At 36.0% G+C, this 24,913-nt stretch overlaps 1 long non-coding RNA gene across 2 annotated transcripts; it reads right to left on the reverse strand.

Annotated features, from left to right (window-relative positions):
• Nucleotides 1-4,600: 4,600 nt before the first annotated feature.
• Nucleotides 4,601-12,291, reverse strand: LOC142549221 (uncharacterized). 2 transcript variants are annotated; one of them, XR_012821135.1, is made up of 4 exons: nt 11,580-12,291; nt 9,302-9,355; nt 8,859-8,931; nt 4,601-4,836 (listed from the first exon to the last, which is right to left on the reverse strand). It is a non-coding gene; the product is annotated as an uncharacterized LOC142549221 (long non-coding RNA). The 2 variants fall into 2 exon arrangements; XR_012821134.1 differs by having other exon boundaries at nt 8,859-9,355.
• Nucleotides 12,292-24,913: the final 12,622 nt, after the last annotated feature.

Raw genomic sequence — 24,913 nt, forward strand, 5'->3', positions numbered from 1 at the left:
TTCGAGTTCTTGGTTGGCTTTTAGCCCATGGCCTTGGACTGGACAGTGCCTCATTGAGTTAGGAAGGCCATGTTTTCGACCGTTCGTCATTTGGATCATTTTTGAGGTCGTACGAGAATTTACGGTGCAATGTGCCAAATTGACTCTCGAAAGAGCGTTTCGTGTTTTGGCCTCCATTTCACCTAGATTTCGACCCTATCATTTTAGGAGCATTATTTTATTATTTTTCAGCGTATTTTAATCATGACTTTACGTCGGTTTGGTGTCGGTTCAGGTTGGCTCGGAGTCATGATTAAATGCAAAGTCATTAGGCATCATAGTCGCATCTTTTGAACGTAAATTGCATAGTTGGTCATGTTTAAGCTATTGCATATTTTTCATGGCACAGTTAGGTTGCAGTGAGCCTGGGAACGATCCAATCCAATCCAGTTGGTAAAATTACAGGAATTTTCATTATGCCAGTTAATTATTTTACGTGCATTAAATAGAAAATGATTATTTTTGAGATTTATGCGATATGGCTTGTGGTTCATTCACTATGTGGGAGTGTTATTTTATACGGTCGCCAGTGACCGATCAGTTCAGTATGGTACCACCCGGTCGCCAGTGACCGGCCAGCTCAGTTCAGTTTCAGCCTCCCAGGTAGCCAGTTACCGATCAGTTCAGCTTAGTGCAGTGGCCACAGGCGTAAAACATAATCTCAACAGAAAATTTTATCAGTTATTTCAGTACAGGCTCCAAGGAGCAAATATTTTTACAGTGATTTCCAGTTCAGTTATGCACGTATTATAATTGCTCAGTACAGATTATTTTCAGTATGCCTCAGGACAGGATATGTTAACTCATGCATATTTTAATTCAGATTTTTACTCGTTACCTGTTATATATGCATGCTGAGTCTTTAGGCTCACTAGACTTGATTGTTGTAGGTACTGATGAGGCCAGGGCCGAGGGCGGGGACCAGTGAGCCAGCTTGGGTCGGCAATAGTGGCACCCGAGGACCTCAGTGCAGCAGTTGTTATGTTATTCCGCAAACAATTTTAATCAGTTGTTGGATATTTTTAAATTGTTATTGTTGGCAAAACGTTAATTTTCTTCCGCTGCTATTATTTTGAAATATTGAACTTGATTCACCAGTGATTTTATGAACGAGGCCATTTAAGTTCTTTTAAAAAGAAAATTTTTAATTTTCCGCAAATGTTCAAGAAAGGAGTTTTAGGCCCTTCACAATTACAAACTCAATCAAAATCGCAATCTGATATAGTCTAGTTCTACATTCTGATATATCTGACCATTTCTTTGACATCGATCTTTGTCATCTGGTCATGTTTGTACGTCATCTTGTACAAACTAATAGATATAGATTGAACAATTTGTCAATCACAATCATATTATATCACAATCTGGAAGGTATTATAGTGATCTCATTACGAAATTCATCGAAATATACTCCCCATGTCTAGTCAAAATATACAAATTCTGTAATAAATCTTCTGATCTCTATCTTTCTATCTTCATTTATTGGCTGTTCAGACATATCAGTACAATTCTGCCAATATTTCAGCATAAATTCTGCCATAACTGATTTAATCTGTCTATATCAAAACTATCTGTTCGAATTATCATATACTTTCTGTTACCTGAACGACTACTGAATCCATTTCTGTGCGCTTCTGACCCTATCTGTCATTTCCAATTCGAACTATTTGGTATAAACAATCAGTTAATAATATAAATTAAAGGAAAATACCTACCTGGTATTTGGTTTTGATTGTCGATATCAAATTCTGTTGTACAATTCTGAAACATTCGACATCACAAGATAATCATTCTCATACCGTAAAATCACATATCTGTCACTCTGATCGATGCTCTGTTCTGATTATTGAAATTAAGCTCTGAACATTCTGATTATATTTCTGATCTACTGAAATTATAGAATTCAACTCTGATTCGGATTGAATAATCTATATCAAACACTGACTCAGAACAACAGTACTATCAAATCAGATTCATAATATCAATAATCTATACTGATCTGGTGAGTTTAGTAAACTCATAAAATGGCAATTCCTGGCAATATTGTCAATTCTGACTAATCAATCACGTCTTTATGTCGTTCTGATCAACTGCTATATATCATCTGCAAATATAATATGCCCTCAAACAATATAAGCTGTCTCAAATATTGTGTTAGAACAATAACAATACTCAAGCAGATACAAAAAAACAATCGTATAAGATAATCTGCCAACTCAGACCAAAATAAATTTCTGACAATTCTGACATTTCTGAAATTTTTGATATCGATATTATTCTTATCTACTGATCATGATCTCAACTGTGTCAGAATCAATCGGTATACTAACTTCAGATATCGCACATTCTCCATACAATCTGTTTCAAGCATGATTCTTATCTGAATAATTTCTGTATACAATAATCACAGTTCTCAGAGTATTCAATACAATCTTCAGATATTCAATTCAGTCAATCAGATGCTGTAAGGATATCAAAACATCATAGATACCACGAACATGAAATCATCATAATATCTCTGAACATACTGAAATATGCCACCGAGAAACACTAAATCAAATGTAACTCCTGGCCCGTACTCTTCTACTGATCTTTCAATTCTTTCAATTCACTCAGTGTCATTCTGTACATTTAATATCATTCTGTACTGAATTCTAAAGCACAAACAATACCTGATCTTAATTCAATTCTGAAGTCTCTCTTTCAATTTGAGGCAAATCCGGAATCTCATCTGGACAACCATCAGCCAACTCGTACATCACTGGCAAATCTGCCAATGCTAGGCTCGATTTCAGTATGTCTACTGAATACATAAGGATGCCATCTGCTCCTTTCTGTAATAATCGAGTCATAGACAATACAGATATCAAAGGAATTCTAGATCTAGAATCCTTACTGAGGAATTTCTACTCATCATTCCTATCTGGTCTGAATCTTATATTGTTCTGGCAGGAATCTACAATAGTTCTGTACTTGTTCAGCATATTATTATCAATAATGCGGTCAAATCAGAAATACAAGTACATCATAATCTAACTCGACCTCCTTCTCATCTTACTGTAGTATACAATATTTCACAGAAATCTCTGATATCAATCTTTCTCTCCCAACAAGTAAGGGAATCAATACTACAGTACAATCAAACTCAACAGATACAGTATATCTCAATGCAACTCATTCAAAGACAATCGTAAGAAATGCATTAATATATATCAATACATATGCAATATAATCATAAAAAACAGTAACTGCCACTATATCCTCAGGTGTGTCCTATGTCTGTTCCTCGGTCTTCTGCTCCCTAAAATCTTCGGGAACTTCTCTGAGGACAAACTCTAGCAGAGTGTCCCGGCTGTCTACAAATATGGCAACTACCAGTCACTCCCTGGCATTGCTCTGTGGAATGTCTCCCTCCGTAAATTCTGCAATACACTCCAGTATAACTTGGGCTGGAACCACTGGAGCTAGACGAAGCACTCAGTCCGCTCTCTAACTTCTTGAATGGCTTCTTTCGAGCTTTCAGCAAATCTTGCTTTCCACTCGTACTGCCGCGTTCAAATCGGAGAGGGGATTGCTGTACCTGGGGTTGCATTGCACACACCCTTTTTAGTTGTCTAATCAAACTCGCCTCCGCTCTCTTCGCTCTACTCAAGGCATCAACAAAATGGTAAGGTCGCTGCATATTCATCAATGCAACTATCTCCGAGTTCAATCCTCTGATGAACTGATCCGCTACAGCTTCATCATTCCCAATCACATGAGGAGTAAAACGCAGTAGAGTAGAGAATTTAGCAACATATCCTTCAATATTCAGTTGAACTTGTCTCAAATTCTCAAACTCTGCTTTCTTGTCCTCCCGGTACGAAACTGAAAAAAATCTTCGATAAAATTCAGTTCTGAATATTTCCCACGAAATCACTGTACCTCTCTGTTCTAGCATTCTTTTACTTGTAATCCACCAACTTCTGGCAGTCTCTCGTAACTGGTGGAATATCAGTTTAATTCTCTGCTCATGAGTAGTTCTGGCTGCTAAGAGCTCATGCTTAATTCCAGCATTTTCTAGGAAGTTTGGAAGAGTTTGATTGATGAATTCAGTTCCTCGATCAGATCTGATTCGATCAATTCCAACTGATTTTTCATTTAAAAGTCTTTTGAAGAGTTTTATTAGTTGCGAAGCAGTATGATCTTTAGATTTGAGAAAAATAACCCAAGTAAATCTTGAAAAATCATCTACGACTACAAAGGTGTATTTCATTCCCCCTAAGCTCATGACTGGTATAGGACCAAAGAGATCCATGTGCAACAGTTCTAAGCATCGGGATGAAGATTTACAGCCCTTGTTTTTAAAAGAGGATCGTACTTGTTTACCATACTTGTAACATCTACCTCATTTTTAAATTTCAACTGGACATTTTTTTTTATAAAAGCTCGCATTTTCGAAATAACATTTAAAATAATCGTCTTTATTTTACAATAAAAATATCACAGTTTAAAATGACCAACATCAAACGTAAACGTAAAGGAGTAAAAATCATAATATAAAAATATAACATTTAAAAAAATGATCTTAAATATTTGTCAGTAAAAATAGCGCAGTTCAAAACAACTCAATTCGTCTAAAATCATACGTAAACATAAACGTATAAAATTCTTAAATCATCAACGTATGAAAATATTCATTTCCTCTCAATCTCATAAATCGTAATGCGGAAAACATGTGGTCCTCGGGTCGTGTCACCTTACCAGGTCTGCCTACTCAGATTTCGGCACCTCCAGTCTCCTCATCATTAAGTTCACCTGCATCACACACGCCTAGTGAGTCTAAAGACTCAACACATCTGCACCGTTAATAACAAGTACATATACCTAGCACACAGCAGTGAAAAATATCATACTCAACATATCTTTCATGAACTTAAAATCATAATGTAAACGTGTTGTGTAAAATCATGTCATGTCAAAGCATGTCATCTCATATCATCATATACATAAACATATCTTTAATGAACTTTAAAAGCATGAACATCAACATCTCGTGAAAATTCATGTCGTGTCAAAGCATGTCATCTCATATCATCATATACATAAACATATCTTTCATGAACTTTAAAAACATGAATATAAACATGTCGTATAAAATCAAGTCGTGTCAAATCATGTCATCTCATATCATCATATACGTGTCAAAACATGTCATCTCTTGTTATCATGTACGTGACCATTTTCTTTTTAATTGAATTCAGTTCATTAGTTGTGACTTTCGTATCATCATGTCATCATGTCAGTCGATGGATCCATCTACGTGTAACCACAGTACAGGGCGGCGGGGACACCAGCGACACTCTCACCCGTCAACTGGGCCTTGTCCTATCATATCATCTCATATCATGTCAATGGAAATACGATCGTCGGGCTCCCTCTGGGGCCTTCTCCCGTAAACGGGCTCCCTCCTCTAGGGCCTTCTCCCTCACGATATCTCCAATCATATCATCATGTCATCGTGTCATCGTATTAGTCACAACTAAATCACTTCCTTCAAAACGTGTCATCATATTCATCACTTAATAAAATAATGCATATACGTAATTTTTCTTTTAAACCAAGCATGCACCGTATTTATTATAATTACGTAAAAATCGTAAACATGATGCTTAAACATTTAAAACATGATAAAATGTGCTCAGGACGCTACCAGGACAAAAATCTCACCTGGTTGCAAAATGACGATTTTGCCCTTGGAAACCCAAAATTATCGTTTTGTCCCTAGACGTAAAATTTCACTTCTTTGACATTTTCTTAATTCCATTGACTCTAACATGTCGCAGATAATTATTTAAGCCTACATGAACTTTCTCATATTTTTATTTGGCTTAAATCTATGACTTTTAAATTAATATTTAAATATAACCTATTAATGAGTTTTAATCCTGAATTAAACCAAAGCTTAGCATAAAATTTCCAATTTAAAAACTTAGACTTCTAATAAAAATAATTTTCTTGAAAATTCTCCGGTCTCCGTTCCTCGTTCGAACACGAAATGAAACTTAAAAATCTTTAATGCATGAACCTTTAAAATTTCGTTAAATAAATTCTATCATGCATGAATTATGCATAAAAATAATTAAACACAAATTAATAAAATAAACAAGCATTTTATGCTTTAAAAGAATTTAATAAAATACCAAAGAAATTTAATAATTTGCATGCATGTAGTTCACGTGGACTTTCTGATTTTCGGGACGTTACAATCTCCCCTCCTTAAATTGAATTTCGTCCCCGAAATTCGCTTATCCTTGAAAATCACAAAATTTAGACTTAGTTCTAACATCCCAATGGTTCACGCTTCCGCGACGCTACTCTGATAAAATAATAAATCTTAAGATGTCCTTATGTCTCCTCGAACCTAATTATTTTGCCTGTAAAAATCTTCGTTTGTAAATCACAACTTAAGACGATTTATAGTGACTTAGTTTTATTCTACTATGTCCTCGAATTTTGACTCTTTTTTTTCGCAATTCCCAATATTAGAAATGACAGTCCAAACTTATTGCATCTTACTTTCCTTATAATATACCCAAGATGTTCATTGACATATTATATTCCAATATTAAAATTTTAACATCATCCTTTCTTAAATTTATTGAACTCAAGATATGTTAAAGTTTCAAATACAAGTATTGGCATTCATGCAGTTAGACTTAGTAGATCTTAGCACCAAATTTTTCTAATCGACTTCTATCGTGGATAAAATACTTAAAAGTTAAAATTTATCTCAATCCCATAATAATATTAGTCTAAGATACTTGAATCGAATCTTTATCTTATAGCACCAAACTTACGTAACTTAATTATTTACAAGTACATCCCAAATATTAAATTGTTGCAAATCTTTAAATTCGAGTAGCGTTAATCCATAAAACTATCGAATTTCTACCTAATTAATAAAACCCTTCTATCATCAATCACGTGCTTAAACTATTTTCTTCCCAATTACAATTTAGTTGAGGCTTAAGGCCCTTGGACTTTCCTCATTGAAATGAATGTTGCATTCCTACGTATCCTCAATGCTTCATACATACTAGCGTATAAAACTTATTAAGTCATCCCATGGGAGCCTTAGATTAACTCTAATAAATCAACTTCACTTATACTTCATAGAGTTCTAGAATACCCATATCAAGCTTTTTAGATTTCTCACTCGATAAAAATCTTCATATTCATTAATTGATAACTTATGTTGAACACAACTAATTCTCATTTTTTATTATTATTATTTTTTTTAACCAAAATTTCCGTATGAACACGTATTCCATAAACTTAAAATTCAAACTTACGCATCCCAAATGATAATAGATAACATAATTCTCATAGACATAATCGCTTGTTCCCAAGTTTCTTAATGACTTCCAAGAATTCCTCAAGACAAGATGTCTACCTCAATTTTTACATGCGTCTATCATGTAATCTAACCATCAATCATACCCAACTTTCTAGAAAAATTTAAATTCCAACAAATGTATAATCTTAATTGTTAAGATCATGACTAAAACTTATGACACATCAAACTTAAGTTCCCAAAAATAAGTTAACTTAATGTCTAATCTTGTAACTTGACTAAATGATCAATTTACCTTAAATTGTTATCACTCTAAATTCTTAATTTTTTTTTTCAATTATCTTATTCCATTAACATTTAGATTTTCAAGCTCAATATTGAATCATCCTACAATGCCCTTGATTGTCCTTCTTTATTACATTATAACTCAAATATAACCAAGTTCTAATTATCTCTTCAAGCTCAAATCACCGAAAAGTCTTATCATTTAAACCATTCAATTTTTACTTACTGCTAAACAAATCCCCAAATTTCTTAAAAATTTCAAAATTAGTTCTTACTTTCCTCGAATATTATCTGAATTTGTCCTTAATCTCGATAATCCAACAATTACCCATAAGTTCTTGGCGTTCCTAATCCCATTTTATAGGTTTCTCGTAACATAAAATTCAATAATCTTAACTTTATTAGACCCAAGATCAATTCTCATAACCTCAAAAATTACTGATTTTACCCAAGTGTTCCTCAAAAGTTCGAAATTTAATCCTTAAAATTTCAAATTTTGAAATTTAGTCCTTAAAATTCTCAAAGATTACAATTTTGGCCTTATAACTCCTCGAAATTTGCATTTTTTTCAAAAAATTTTCGACTTGGCCTAATTAAACCTTAAAATTCTCAAAACTAAAAATTTAATCCCAAAGTTTGGTAAATTCGAAATAGTGCCTTAGAATTTTATTGTTGCACTTAGGTCCTCAATTATTGGTTATTACAATTAGCTCCTTTAAATTCTCAATCCATTCAATTCAATCCTTAGGTCCCATTAGGTAGAGCATGCATCCTAAATAAATTCTACGTTTTTATACTTCCAAAGATCGTCGTAGTTTTCGAATCATTATTTCTTCAAAAATTAATTCAACTAGCAACTACGAACTATCAATAATTTCTTAAAAATTCTACAAGTCCCAAAAGAATTCATAATTTTCAAGATTAACTTATGACCCATAAGGAGCACATCAATACTACTAACCTACAAATCAATATAGTCAAATCATTATCAACCTCTCCTAAAGCCCAATATTCAAATTCTTAGACACGTCAAATTCCAAACGTAACCAACATGCAATTTAATATGTTTTTTTTTAAAACTGTAAATCCTTAAATCATAAAATCAGTTAAACATATACCGTAGTTCGTCATAAAGCGTAAATCATATTAACATGCAGGTGATAAGAGTAAATCATTTAAATCATAAAAGCTTACGTACTTGAGGCTTGAAGATTGAGCGGCAGAAGCTGGCGGTGGCACAACCCTATACAGGACCCTTGCTCTGATACCAACTGTAACGTCTACCTCATTTTTAAATTTCTACTGGACATTTTTTTTTATAAAAGCTCGCATTTTCGAAATAACATTTAAAATAATCGTCTTTATTTTACAATAAAAATATCACAGTTTAAAATGACCAACATCAAACGTTAACGTAAATGAGTAAAATCGTAATATGAAAATATAACATTTAAAAAAATGATCTTAAATATTTGTCAGTAAAAATAGCGCAGTTTAAAACAACCCAATTCGTCTAAAATCATACGTAAACATAAACGTATAAAATTCTTAAAATCATCAACGTATGAAAATATTCATCTCCTCTCAATTTCATAAATCGTAATGCGGAAAACATGTGGTTCTTGGGTCGTGTAACCTTACCAGGTCTGCCTACTCAGATTTCGGCACCTCCAGTCTCTTCATCATTAAGCTCACCTGCATCACACATGCCTAGTTAGTCTAAAGGCTCAACACACCTGCACCGTTAATAACAAGTACATATACCTAGCACACAGCAGTGAAAAATATCATACTCAACATATCTTTCAGGAACTTAAAAGCATAATGTAAACGTGTTGTGTAAAATCATGTCATGTCAAAGCATGTCATCTCATATCATCATATACGTAAACATATCTTTCATGAACTTTAAAAGCATGAACATCAACGTCTCGTGAAAATTCATGTCGTGTCAAAGCATGTCATCTCATATCATCATATACATAAACATATCTTTCATGAACTTTAAAAACATGAATATAAACATGTCGTATAAAATCAAGTCGTGTCAAATCATGTCATCTCATATCATCATATACGTGTCAAAACATGTCATCTCTTGTTATCATGTACGTGACCATTTTCTTTTTAATTGAATTCAGTTCATTAGCTGTGACTTTCGTATCATCATGTCATCATGTCAGTCGATGGATCCATCTACGTGTAACCACAGTACAGGGCGGCGGGGACACCAGCGACACTCTCACCCGTCAGCTGGGCCTTGTCCTATCATATCATCATATCATGTCAATGGAAATACGATCGTCGGGCTCCCTCTGGGGCCTTCTCCCGTAAACGGGCTCCCTCCTCTAGGGCCTTCTCCCTCACGATATCTCCAATCATATCATCATGTCATCGTGTCATCGTATTAGTCACAACTAAATCACTTCCTTCAAAACGTGTCATCATATTCATCACTTAATAAAATAATGCATATACGTAATTTTTCTTTTAAACCAAGCATGCACCGTATTTATTATAATTACGTAAAAATCGTAAACATGATGCTTAAACATTTAAAACATGATAAAATGTGCTCAGGACGCTACCAGGACAAAAATCTCACCTGGTTGCAAAATGACGATTTTGCCCTTGGAAACCCAAAATTATCGTTTTGTCCCTAGACGTAAAATTTCACTTCTTTGACATTTTCTTAATTCCTTTGACTCTAACATGTCCCAGATAATTATTTAAGCCTACATGAACTTTCTCATATTTTTATTTGGCTTAAATCTATGACTTTTAAATTAATATTTAAATATAACCTATTAATGAGTTTTAATCCTGAATTAAACCAAAGCTTAGCATAAAATTTCCAATTTAAAAACTTAGACTTCTAATAATTATTTGAGCTTAAATATAATTTTCTATTATTTTATTAAGCTTATATCTAGGTGTTTCGATGAATTATTTAATTAAAGTTTCGTGCGACGACTAAATCCCGGATAAATCCAAAACTCATTATTTTTATCCTAAACTTACCAAACTCTTAAAAATGTTTCAAAACATATTTAAAAATATTTCTTAGACGTAAACTTGAGCTCGTTTAAAAACTTAAACGATGCGCTTTAAAACTTGGACCGGAGTCCCGGTTTTAACCCGAATCGACCCGAAACTTAACCAAAACTTTCCCAACTTTTTACCACACCTAATACACACACCTTCGGTCCTAAAACTTCAAATCCAGCCCCTTCAACCTTAAAGCCCCTGGACAGCAGCTGTACAAATTCTACAATTCCTCACTCGAACACCCTAGCCGCCCATTTCTCTTAAAAATCGTTTCTAGCCTTAGTTAAAAGGACCAGCAACTAACCAACCTCACCTAACCCACCTTAGGACCCTAGTAAGCTCACAAGGCTCACGGCTACAGCTCCAAGCAACCCAAACCACACGCACGATCTCTAGCTACCATCAAAGCACGCCAATGACCCAACCGAGCCACCCCTCAACCCACTCCTTCGCTCAGCTCCTGGACCGAAACCAGCAACTCACGCCCCTCTCCCAGCCCTATCATGGACCCAGGAGGGTCAGCTTTTGGACCAGGATCGGACCATGCATGGCTGCACACGCAAATCACTAGATCTAGCCCTTACTTACGCTAAATGGATCATCCGCTCGGACACATAAACCAGCTGGGTTTCGAACTTACACAGCCCTATACATCCTCGATCTGCACATGGTGCAGCCCCTTCGACGTCACACAAGCAGCCCTTTGCACCGAAATAAAGAAAACATGAGTTGCAACCAAAACCGTGAGATTTCATGCAAAAACCGAAAGAGTTAGTCATGAATATGCAAGGACCGAGCAGTTTAAAAACATCACACATATCACAGCACATATATGACGTAAATGATGCGAGAATGGAGATACATAGCGTGCCTTATATGTTTGAAGAGCACGAACGATGCGAGGGAGACCCGGGAGAATTTTTCCTTTTCAAGAAGAATCCATGGCCGAAGCTTTTCTTGAGTTTTCTGCTGTGAAAAACCGATGAGAATTGTATGGCTGGAGAGGGGTGTCGGCTGCTATGGATCGGGTAGGTTTAGGTTAATGAAGATTATGTATTATTATTTAAATGGTTAATAATTGACTAAAGGGCCCTAAATATTTAATTAAAGGTTTAAAAAGATATTTAAGCCCAATAATCTTAAAGTAGGCTCATAAAATCCAAACACACTCTCAAAAAATATTTCGTGTTGGAAAGTTTTTGAAAATATTAGCCGAACCCTCAAAAAGTTTCCTGATTCGATAAAATTTGCGTACCGTAAAAAAATAAAATCTTGCGAGTAAAAATACCTAATAAAAATCCATTTCTTGAAAAATACCTTTAAAACATCTTATATTAATTAATAAAAATATGAATCATGTAATAAAAATAATTTTCTTGAAAATTCTCCGGTCTCCGTTCCTCGTTCGAACACGAAATGAAACTTAAAAATCTTTAATGCATGAACCTTTAAAATTTTGTTAAATAAATTCTATCATGCATGAATTATGCATAAAAATAATTAAACACAAATTAATAAAATAAACAAGCATTTTATGCTTTAAAAGAATTTAATAAAATACCAAAGAAATTTAATAATTTGCATGCATGTAGTTCACGTGGACTTTCTGATTTTCGGGACGTTACAATACTGACATTGTGGGGACCCGGACGCTAATTCATTCCTGAATTGTCTTTAGGAATAATTCAAACAATTATAATAAACAGGGTCTAAAATTTTTTTTTTAATACAAAGCGGAAACGTAATGTAATTCGATTCAAATTACATATTAAACATAAATATACCAATCTTGTATTATCTACAAGAATTCAACTAGGTTCAACTATCTCTCAGTGCTGAATCCTAAGTTGCTTCGAAGCCTGGATCTCCACGCTATCTAGTCCAGCCTCTTTCTCTTCTTGACCCTGATCTTATCCTACCTGTTGCCATGCACACATACAAACAAGACAACAGCCAGATAACTCCGGTAAGAATTACATTCTCAGTATAAATCATGTATACATGCAATCATAAAAACAATATAAAAGCATATAACAGATATGTCTAACATGTATTCATATCAGAATATAAATCCATATCAAGAATAAATCCTATTCTAAACATGTACCATCATCAGGAACATAAATCAATATGAATCAGTATAACTGTCAGTTAGACTCATTACTCCAAATTTAAGACTAGACTCAATCCTAGTCTAGGGATCCCGGTTTCCAGAAGTTAGCATTCCCATATTGACCAACGGTAATAGAAAAGACTCCATTTCTATCCACGTCGATAGGGTATCGATCACCAGTAATAGAAGAAATACCAATTCTATCCACATCGATATGGTATCGATCACCAGTAATAGAAGAAGCTCGTATTCTATCGACATCGGTATAGTATCGATCACCAGTGATAGAAAGAACTCCGATTCTATCCACATCGATATAATATCGATCACCAGTAATAGAAGAAGTTATGATTCTATCCACATCGATACGGTACCGATCACCAGTAATAGAAGAAGCTCCGATTCTATCCACATCGATATAATATCGATCATCAGTAATAGAAGAAGTTATAATTCTATCCACATCGATAGCCAAACATCCGGTGACAGACTTTGGCACAACCGCCAATACACTATCTTGTGACATCGTGCAATGTGCCCGTGGCGATCCCACCACTACCAGGCACTTCTGTCACAAGATTACTCGTCCAATACCTGCTGTCTATAAATCAAGAGAACAAGTACATCAATCAAATCAATACAATTAGGTAAAGCATGTGATTTAGGGAAACTCGAGCCAAACCTCACTCGAGTTGTGCAATCCCAACTCAACATTAATTTATACATTTATCTTCTCGGTCCGACGAAGACGAAGTATTGAAGTCAAATCTGTCCATACCCAATCTGATAATGACAATCGAATAGATACAATATCAGTACATGACTCAGTTCAAATCCTGTTCTGATTAATACTCAAATCAAAACATAATCTGATCAATGCCAATCGACATATGATACCACAATACAATCTCAACCAATACCGAGTCTGATCAATATCAATCGACTGATGTTTCGATGGCATAACAATACAGTCTCGATAACCCCGTCAATTCCAACATCACAGATATAATACCAGAACTCATAATCACTATCGATATAAATCATAATTTCAATGATAATATAAATCTGATATCGATTCTCAATCAAATCAACTCCGAAAATCATAATAATTACATAATCAGTCCGTTCTTCTATCTGACTTCAAATATACAATGTCTACTATATCAGAAACACTATATATGAGTTATATTCAATTCTGACCACATCATATTTTCAAATCGTATCTAAACGTAAAAAAACTTACGTCCAGTTGTAGCCTGCGTTGATAGGAACACAGTACTGAAGTCGGATTACAATTCAGACGGGCGGATCTTTAACAAAAGGCGTAAGGATTTTTGGCAAACTTCCTCGACCCTTTTCTCGTTTCTTCTTGCCAAATTCTGAAAAGAATGGAACGTTTGTATGTATATATATATATATACACGACGCTCATACAAACCAAGTGGCAATCTTACGTTTTGCATGCCACGCGCATATGCGCGCCCGAAATCCGCGCATATGTGCCGGAAGCACTGTCCGGCTCCTGGACTACTCGCGCATATGCGCGCACTGACATCGCGCATATGCGCGAGACCTACTGTCTCCGCATATATCAACTCGCGCATATGCGTGCCTTCTGCCGCGCATGTGCGCCAACCTTTCTGCCCTGCTCGCGCATATGCGCCGTTCACGTCGCGCATATGCGCCGAGCACTCCATTAGGCTACTGTACACCTCGCGCATATGCGCGCCCTCACGCCGCGCATATGCGCGGAGTCTTCTGTCAAAACCGCACATGTGTGCGCACCAACTCGCGCATGTGCGCGCATGACATTTCCTTCGCACATATTTCGCGTCTGTTCTCGTCTTTCCCGGTCCACTCCGTTCCGTCTATAATCACTTCAATTAATCAAGAAATCATCCCAGAATAATCTCAGATTACGGTAAATACACCCAAATCAGTTCAGATTAGGGTAATCAAATTCTCGGGCCTTACATTTCTCCCCCTCTAAGATATGATTTCGTCCTCGAAATCACAGGCAATCAAATCAGATAAAGAAGGAATGTATAATAGAGGTTACTTCAGCAAATTCATTCTATCAAACCATTCTGATAAAATTACTTGCAAATACTGGCTATACAACATCCGTATATACCAATCAACAGCTCATACCAAATCAATATCATCAGCTGTTATCAAATTCAATCTCAGATATCATCGTAATATCATTCCCACTCAGCGGAAATCTGCAGTACTCACTGTACAATACATCGACTAGAGCTATCTCGATACTCATCTAATAGCTATTATTGTACAGTATTTCATAAAGTGACAAGATCTCAAGTCACTAGTGCTAAAATCCAGCACTACAGTTCCTGGATATCCTCCAGTATCTAGATAGTTCGCTCCGACTATCCGTCAATCTATAAACCATAGATCAAAAAAAATCATGCTATACATTCTGCCAAAAGTACAAAATTAACCAAAATCACGGTATGATATAATTAACTCTGGCATTTAATACGATTTGACCCCTTTTCTGACATACCTCTCAGTCATCTAGTCATATCTGTACATCATTCTGTACAATATACATATGCAGATTTGAACAATCGTTCAATCATAACCACATTCTGGTACATTCTTGGCACGATTTCGGTAAATATCACCAGATCCGTAGAATTATACTCCTATTTTTATTTAGGAATCGATAATCTATATAACCAATCTCCTGGTTTCTATCTTCCTGTCTTCATTTGTCAGCGATTTAGACATTTCAATACAAATTCTGACAAAAATGATTTCGTTTGTTTACATCAAAACTGTCCGTTCGTATTATCACACATTTCTTGTTACTAGAATAATACGGAATCTACTACTGTGTGCCTCTGACAATACCTGTCATTTCAAATTCGAAATATTTGGCACAAACAAATTAGCTAATTATATAAAATAAAGCATTACCTAACTGGTATTCTGATTGACACAATGTTCTGACTATCGTAATCAAGTTCTGAACAATCGGATCACTGTCTCAACTGTGCTACAATCAATCAGTATACTATCTTCAGATATCACAGACTCTGAATACAATCTGTTGCAATCTAGATTCATAGCCGAACAATTCTGTTTACAACAATCTCAGTTCCCAGAATATCCAATACAAATTTCAAATGTTCTATTCAATCAATCATACGCTGCGAATATATCAAAATATCATAGATAAAACGAGCATAAGGTCATCAGAACACTTCGGAACACAGGATTTATCAACCCATACACAGAGCTGAAGTATTTCTCAGAGGAACACATAATCAGATGTAACTCGAACTCTCAGACAGTAAATCTTCTAACTGACATTTCAATTCTTTCAATTCAATCAATATCATTCTGTACAGAAGTCTACAATGAAATCCACACCTGATATCAAATCAAGGCTGAAGTCGCTCTTCCTGATATAAGACAAACCCGGAATTTCATCTGGAACGACAATAGCAACTCTCCTGCTACTGACAAATCATTCCCAGATAGGCTCAACTTCAGTAATCAACTGAATACATAAGGAATTACTCCATTCTTTTCGATAATCATCGAATCATACGTAATACGGATATCAAGGAATTCAAAATCAAGAATCCTTACCGTATATCATTCGTTCATCGGCCATTTCGGGTCTGAATCTTACCATCTCCTGGCAAGAAATTATAATAGTTCTGTACTTGTTAGCATATTAATATCAATAATGTAATCAGAATCAGATAACACAAGTACAATACAATCTAATTCAATCTCATTCTTTTTTATTGCAGTACACAATATATTACAGAATTCACTGATATCAATTCCTCTCCCCAAAAGGGACAAAGATCCATACTACAGTAATACAGACCCAGCAGGTACAACATATATCAATACAACTCAGTCAAAGATAATCGTAGGGAATGCATTAGTATATATCAATACATATGCAACATAATCATAAAAGATTATTACCTGCCACTATATCATTACGTGTGTCCTGGGTCTGTTCCTCGATCACTTTCACCAAATGATTCTGCTCCCTGAAATCTTCAGGAACCTCTCTGTGGACAGACTTTACCAAAGTGTCCTTGCTGTCGACAAACATGACAACTACCAAGTACACCTCTGCATTGTTACGTGGGATGCCTTCCTCCACAGGTTCTACAATAAACTCCGGTGTAACTCGGGTTAGAACCACTGGAGCTAGATGAACCGCTCCCTAACTTCTTGAACTATTTCTTTCGAGCTTTCAGCAAATCTTGCTTCCCACTCGTACTGCCACTATCCAATCGGAGAGGGAATTGTTGGGTCTGGGGTTGCATTGCACCCAACCTTCCTTGTTGTCTAATCAGACTCGCCTCAGCTCTTTTTGCTTTATTCAAAGTATCAGCAAAATGGTAAGGTCGTTCTACCTTTATCAAGGCAATTATCTCAGAATTTAATCCAATGATGTACTGATCAGCTACAGCTTCATCATTCCCAGCTATCTGAGGAATAAAACGCAGTAGAGTAGAGAATTTAGCAACATATTCTTCAATATTCAGTTGGACCTGTTTCAAATTCTCAAACTCTGCTCTCTTGTCCTCTCGGCACGATCCTGAGAAGAATCTTTGATAAAATTCAGCTTTAAAGACTTCCCACGTAATCACCGTACCCCGCTGTTCTAATACCCTTTTGGTTGTAATCCACCAACTCCTAGCGACCTCGTGTAACTGATTGGGCACCAATTTAATTCTCTGTTCGATTGAATAATCAAGTGAATCAAACAGTATCTCTATATCATCTAACCAATACTCACACTCCACTGGTGTCTCATTACCCTTCAGAATCGGCGGTTGAAACGACTGAAATTTCTTCAACTGTGTTTCCATCAGAGTTTCTGTCTCATCCATCTGATCAATCGAAGTACTACCCAATTCTCGAATTCTTTTTCGAGGTATATCTGATTACCACAAGGGTTAGTACCACATGAGATACCAGAACTCATAATCTCTATCGATATAACTCATAATTTCAATGATAATATAAATCTGATATCGATTCTCAATCAAATCAACTCCAAAAATCATAATAATTACATAATCAGTCCGTTCTTCAATCTGATTTCAAATATACAATGTCTACTGAATCAGAAACACTATATATGAGTTATATTCAATTCTGACCACATCATATTTTCAAATCATATCTAAACGTAAAAAAACTTACGTCCAGTTGTAGCCTGCGTTGATAGGAACACAGTACTGAAGTCGGATTACAATTCAGACGGGCGGATCTTTAACAAAAGGCGTAAGGATTTTTGGCAAACTTCCTCGACCCTTTTCTCGTTTCTTCTTACCAAATTCTGAAAAGAATGGAACATTTGTATGTATATATATATATATATATATATATATATATATACACGTCGCTCATACAAACCAAGTGGCAATCTTACGTTTTGCATGCCACGCGCATATGCGCGCCCAAAATCAGCGCATATGTGCCGGAAGCACTGTCCGGCTCCTGGACTATTCGCGCATATGCGCGCACTGACATCGCGCATATGCGCGAGACCTACTGTCTCCGCATATATCAACTCACGCATATGCGTGCCTTCTGCCGCGCATGTGCGCCAACCTTTCTGCCCTGCTCGCGCATATGCGCCGTTCACGTCGCGCATATGCGCCGAGCACTCCACTAGGCTACTATACACCTCGCGCATATGCGCGCCCTCACGCCGCGCATATGCGCGGATTCTTATGTCAAAACCGCGCATGTGTGCGCACCAACTCGCGCATGTGCGCGCATGACATTTCCTTCGCACATATTTCGCGTCTGTTCTCGTCTTTCCCGGTCCACTCCGTTCTGTCTATAATCACTTCAATTAATCAAGAAATCATCACAGAATAATCTCAGATTACAGTAATACACCCAAATCAGTTCAGATTACGGTAATCAAATTCTCGGGCCTTACAGACATGCTGAGCAAAGTTTTTCTTTTGAAAAGTCTATTTTGGGCAAACCAGTTACAAATTCATGTTTACTCAGATAGGCAATGGTTTTAAAGTTTAAATGATTTAGTCCCTTATGCCATAACCAGTTTTTAGATGATTTGGAAGCAATAAAACAAACTGGTGCATAAGTTTGATCATTCCAACTGACTTTATATGTGTTTCCACAACGTTTGCCAGTTAGTATGATTTCATTAGTTGAAGTTTTGACTGAACATGAGTTTTTGTCAAATTGTACTGAGAATCCACTGTCGCATAATTGATTGATGCTAATCAAGTTATACTTCAGGTTTTCTACTAATAGAACATCTTTAAAAGTAAAGTTACCATGGATAAGCTTACCCTTACCCACAGTTCTACCTTTGGAATTGTCCCCGAAACTTATGTTTGGACCACTGTATTTGATCAGTTGAGATAACGCACTTGCATCTCCTGTCATATGTCGCGAACATCCACTGTCCAAATACCATATTGATTTCTTGTTTGTACCAGTTACCTGCAATCACACACATAATATTACTTGGTACCCATATCTATTTGGGTCCTGAACTGATTAGTCCCTTAGGAACCCACACTTTGATTAGTCTAACAGACTTTCCAGTAGCTGTATTCCAAATGGTTTTTATCGGCTTTTGTGTGCTTGGTGTGTAGTGTACAGATGATAAAATATGTGCTTTAGCTTTATTCAACTGATTGTTCATTCTATATCTCTTCTGAACTGGCTTGCAGTTATAGTAATTGAAATAGCTATTCGAATAGTTCTTGTGAAACCTCTTTGATGACTGACTTTGTGAATCAGTTCAGAATTTTTGACTATAACCAATCCTATATCTTCTAGCCTTGTTCATATTCTCAGTAGGTTGCTCAATCAGTTTACTGGGCTCAATTTGTTCTTGTACCTCTGCTGTTTTGACAAAGTGAATGTATTTCCCTTTGTCTGCTTTTAGCTTTGGTTGAGTATCATTTGGATACATTTCTCCTTGAGTGTTGAACCCTAAATCAGTTTTATCAGAAACTGATTTTTGTGAATTCTACATCTCATTCAGTGCAGTAGATGACTTGTTCCAAGACTGAATGAGCTCAGTCTGTTTTGAGTTTTCAAGAATCAACTTCTGGATTAATGACTGATTTTTGTCTCTTTCTGCTTTTAACTCAGCAATTTTCCTTTTTAGACTCAACCCATCAACTGATTCATCAGTTTTGGTTTTATTGTCTATGGGATCAGTTTGCTTTGCTTTGATTTTTTCAAATGATGATGCAAGCTTTTGATACTCATTTACCATGTCATGTAGTGTTAGAATGAGTTCTTCTCGTGTGAAATCAGTTGAGATGAAATCAAATACCTGTTGGCTAGATGATTCTTCTTCTGCATCATTGGCCATTAAGCACTTGACTTCCTCATCATCACTAGAGCTGCATGAGCTTTCTGGTTCTGACTCTTCACTGTCAGTTTTTGCCCATTTAGATTTGTTTTCTTCAGCTAAGAGTACCTCATGTTTCTTTCTGAAGGACTTCTTATCTTCCTTGGGTCTTCTTTTGTGCTCATATGATTTCTTTCTTCTATCAGTTGAGCCTTGACTATCCTTCTTGGGTTTAGGACAATCAGCAATAAAGTGACCTGATTTGCCACAGTTGTAGCAGGCATTTGATTCATCTTTGGAGCTGTTTCTTTGGTATGGCTTCTGGAAGTTTCCTTGATTCTTTCTCATGAACCTTCCAAATTTTTTGATGAACAATGACATAGCATCACTGCTCAACTGATCAGCAGATTTCTCGACTGAATTGATTGGTTCTGTTCTGATAGCAGCTAGAGCAGTTGTGGCTGCAGGGGTAGATGGTTCTCCTTCTCTGGTCTGCAGCTCAAATTCATAAGCCTTTAAATCAGCAAATAGATCATGAAGTTCAATCTGGTTCAGATCTTTGGACTCCCTCATTGCCATGGTCTTGACATCCCATTCATTGGGAAGACCTCTCATTACCTTCAGTGCAATCTCTTTGTTGGTATACACTTTTCCAAGTGCATTTAACTCATTGATGATACTGCTTATTCTTTCATCATACTCGTGCATTGATTCTCCTACTTTCATTTTGATGTTATCAAACTTTTGAACAGCAACAGAAAGTTTATTTTCTTTGGTTTGATCATTTCCTTCACACAGCTGGATCAGCTTTTTCCAAATTTCTTTGGCTATCTTACACATCTTTATTTTGCTGAAGGTTACTTTGTCCAGCGTTTTGTACAGAATGTCTTTGGCCACATTATCAATATTTGCTTTTCTTTTATCTTCAGTTGTCCATTCATCTCTGGGCTTTTCTATTCTTTGTGGTGCCCCTTCTGTTATGGCAACTGCTGTATTTGTTTTTAGAATCTTCATGGGTCCATCAGTTATGATATACCACATGTCATCATCTTGTGCAGCTAAATGAGCCTGCATTCTGATTTTCCAATCATCAAATTCTTCTCTAGAGAACATAGGAGTTTTGTTGAATGAAGTCATGCTAGCAAGTTTATAGATTAAAATATTCAAAAACAAGATTCAACCGATCTGATACCACTTGATAGGATCGATTAACGTATCAAGAGTGTTTAGAAAGGGGGGGTTGAATAAACACTCACAATTAAAACAGATCTTTTCGAATTTTGAGTTCAGTTTGGAGAAATACTGATTCTCGGAATCTTGTTGGTCAATGACAATCAGTTAAACTAAAGTAGTTGCGGAAAGTAACTGACTGAAAGATAGAATACGAAAATAAAATACACAAGGATTGTTTCTGGATGTTCGGAGATTTCAATTACTCCTACGTCACCCCTTCTATCTAAAGGATAGGATTTCCACTAAAAAACTTTGATCGAATACAAGATTTGTACTGACCCACTTCAGTTTGGACTTATCACTGCCAAAAACTGAAACTCTTAGTATTACAAAATGTTCTCAGTGCGTAACTGATCTTAGCACTATCGAATTTAACGATTATTACAAAGTGCTAGTGAGCTCAAATTGTAGCCTTGAATGCTACGTATAAATCAAGTAAGAGTGAGCTAGGATTTTGGCAGAGTAACAGCAAGCTTTGAATAGAGTGATCTCTCTCTCTTTTTTTCAGTTGTTCTTCTGTCATATTTATAAGCTTCTCTTCCAACGGTAACTTGAGATATATTTGAATCTTTGTATCCGTTGATTGCCACTTCATTATTTCTTGGGCATTGTTTGCTTCATTTATTGTAATGCGGCGTCTTAACTGCTTTAGCCGAAATGCGTTGTTCTAAGCTGTATTGATTGAAGTGCGGCGTTCCATATTCAGTTGCAGTCTTCTATGTCTCTTTGTCGGTTGAGTGTTCTTTTCCGAGACATGTTCTGTGGAAGGATGCTTAGCTTAAAATCATACGGCTGAATGTATCAACTGATCGGTTTCCAACTGATCAGTTTTCTTTATTCGATCAGCTGATTTCAGTTGTTAAGTCCAGTTGCTGAATATAATCGCGCGTATCAGTTGGTTGATCAGTTTAAAAGCATACGGCTGAATGTATCAACTAATCGATTTCCAATCAGTTTTCTTTTTTAGATCAGCTGATTTCAGTTTTTAAGTCCAGTTGCTGAATATAATCGCGCGTATCAGTTGGTTCATATTTTGTCAAACTCCGGAATTTAGTTTCCAACAGAGTTGAACTTCAAATTTTAGTTGAGTGAGTCTTCACACAAAGACGTAAAACAATGTGTTTGTAGTCTTTGCATATGAGACATTAAACAATATGCTGATTGTGAGGTGCTGCCTACAATCTTGAGTGCTAGGAGTTCAGTATAGGCAGTGGGTAAGTCCTAGCTGAGTGGGTTTGTACAAAAGAGTTATATAAATCAAATTTTTCTAGTGAAGCCTTCCCAAGGGGAAGAAGGGGTGACGTAGGAGTATTTGAAGTCTCCGAACATCCATAAACAAATTTGTGTCTATCTATTTATTGCATTTACTTGTCATTTTCATAATTTTAAAGAAGCATTGTTGAAGCATTTTATGTGTTCTTCAAATACCCAAATATTGCATACAAAGTGTTTGATAAAATGCTTCAACTAAAATATTTTTACTCATTCATCTTGCATATATTTTAAATAGTTTACAAAATATTTAATTGGTTTCTACGAAGGATTATTTCGAGTGTTTTCCGCTTGATTTCATGTCAAACTTGATATAATTCATCGGTGTTCAATATTTCAAAAATCGAGCTATTGTAGCTCAACGATTACCCCCCTAATCGATCCTAACAATTGGTAGCAGAGCGGGAGTTCTTGGAAGAACATTGAAACTGATTTTGATGTTTAAAATTCAAAAAGTTTAGATTTTTTACACATATATATATATGCAAAACTGAATTTTCGCGCATCTTGCAGCGACCATGGAAAAAATGACTTATCTCCTTGCTCGAGTGTCCAAATGACAAATCAATTTTTGCGTTGCAAACTAGACTTGTAACGGATTACAGTGGTATAAAATTTGCAGTCTAATTATGCACGAGAATATACAGTTTATTTGTTGAAGACAGAACATATGTGCTGCAGCAGAAAATGAGTCATGGAGAAAATTGGTTAGTTATCCCTCTTCTTTTATAATTTTCAAAATTTCAAAAATATAGGGGGAGAATTCATTAAAATTTTAATGGAGTTATTATTTTTAAATATTGAGGGGGAGAAAATTTTGTTTAAAATTTTTTGAAAATAGGACTTTTTGATTCACAAAAAAAGGGGGAGAAATATGTTAGTTGAGTTGATTGTTTATCCAAGTTTTGTGATCATCAAAAAGGGGGAGATTGTTGGAACTTTTCAAGTTTGCAATCTTGATTTTTATGTTAACAAAACTTGTTATTGTGTTTCTAACATTTTACTCAAGTGTGAAGTTTTTAACACAAGAAGCAAATTGAAACCGAATTATGCACAAATAGAATTTCTGGCGAGCTTCGGTGTTTTGATGATATCTCCCAGCTGGATGATCAAAATGACAATCCGCCAACTTGACTAATCAGAAAACTCAATTTGGAACAAGTCGTGTTTCACGTCAGTTGGGAAAATTGTGATGTCAACATGGTCTAACTGATCGATGAATTACCGAACTTATTGCACGAAAACAGCAATCAGTTGGGTATGAGCAGTTGCGGTATTTTGGTCATATCTCTCAGCTCGGTTATCGAAATGAAGCAATTCAGTATGCGTTGGAAAGATAAGACAATGATCTACAAATCATCTTAAGAAGTTAAAGTCTAAATCTAATGATAAATGACGATTAAGTTACTAGTTCTGCACAAACTGAAATTAGCTAGGCTGATTTCAGCACACCAGCTGAAACTGAGCTGAACCGAACCAGTTGAACTAAACCAGACCAGCTGAAAACCAGTTGAACCAGATCGGTTGAACTGAACCAGACCAGCTGAACTAAACCAGACCAGCTGAACTAAACCGAACCAGTTGAACTGAACCAGCTGAACTGAACCGAACCAGCAGTTGATCAACTGAACTGATTCAGCTGCTGACCAGTTGAACTGAACGACCAGTTGAGTTGACCAGTGGACCAGATTTGAACAGTCGAAAATATGCCCAGCAAGACAAATTTGACCGTTGCAATTTCAGAAACAGTACAGAAACATTCCAAATGGTCATATTATTGTGTCTAACGTATATATCATTGTTGGGGCTTGTAAATACAATATCTTGAAGATCAAACAAGAGCTTTTGAAGAGGATTCAAAGCATGGGCAGTTAGCATGAAGATATCAGCTAGTTGAGAGCACAAACCCTTGTGTGAAGATACATTTGAGATGTACACTGTAAAGGATAAATTTCTCACACACAATCACTCACACATATACAAGAGAGTTGAACTTCAAAGTTTAGTTGAGTGAGTCTTCACACAAAGACGTAAAACAATGTGTTTGTAGTCTTTGCATATGAGACATTAAACAATATGCTGATTGTGAGGTGCTGCCTACAATCTTGAGTGCTAGGAGTTCAGTATAGGCAGTGGGTAAGTCCTAGCTGAGTGGGTTTGTACAAAAGAGTTATATAAATCAAATTTTTCTAGTGAATCCTTCCTAAGGGGAAGAAGGGGTGACGTAGGAGTA

Source organism: Primulina tabacum, chromosome 6 (genome assembly GCF_025594145.1).
Source record: "Primulina tabacum isolate GXHZ01 chromosome 6, ASM2559414v2, whole genome shotgun sequence".
In the NCBI taxonomy this organism is placed as follows: Eukaryota; Viridiplantae; Streptophyta; class Magnoliopsida; order Lamiales; family Gesneriaceae; genus Primulina; species Primulina tabacum.